The following is a 633-nucleotide window of genomic DNA, read 5'->3' as shown; positions in this document are numbered from 1 at the left end:
TGTTTAAAAATATATATAAATAAAATAACAACAGCTGAACAATCGCAAGGTCAAAAAGAACCCCAGTGCGAGACTATGCATCATGTCAGCGTTTTACAAGAAAAATTAAGTTCACGTACCAGAAACAGGTTATAAAAAATATATTGTTGGGCTGCTGGAAATCTGAATAATTAAAGATATGGACTGCAAATGCAAAACATTGCAGATTATAATATCGGTGATATCGCTGATGTGACCTTGAGTTGGACACAAAAAGAACCAACTGTCACTGTAACTGATCTAAATCTGAAATGATAAAAAGCATTTGGTGACTAAACGTCATAATTTCATGCCAAAGACATAAGATGGAAAAAAGACAATGTGAACATAAGAAAGCAGCCCAAAACCAAACATTTTTTAAAAAAATCTCACTTATACAGTAAATGAAGCAAAACAAAAAAAAAACACAATTTATAAAGTCAGCACAACACAAAAAAAACCCAAAACAGAAACCAAGCTTTCAGGTTTGTATGACACCAAAAAAATGCTGTCTAGATAGGCAGCGCATGAGATGTTGTGCCTAAAACTGCAGCCAAGGTAGGCATCTCACTAAGTATGACACCAAGAAAAGCAATTTAGGAAAAGTGGATGATC

The sequence above is a fragment of the Cyprinus carpio genome, unplaced genomic scaffold (assembly GCF_018340385.1).
Source record: "Cyprinus carpio isolate SPL01 unplaced genomic scaffold, ASM1834038v1 S000006810, whole genome shotgun sequence".
NCBI lineage: Eukaryota > Metazoa > Chordata > Actinopteri > Cypriniformes > Cyprinidae > Cyprinus > Cyprinus carpio.
This window is presented reverse-complemented; position numbering follows the sequence as displayed.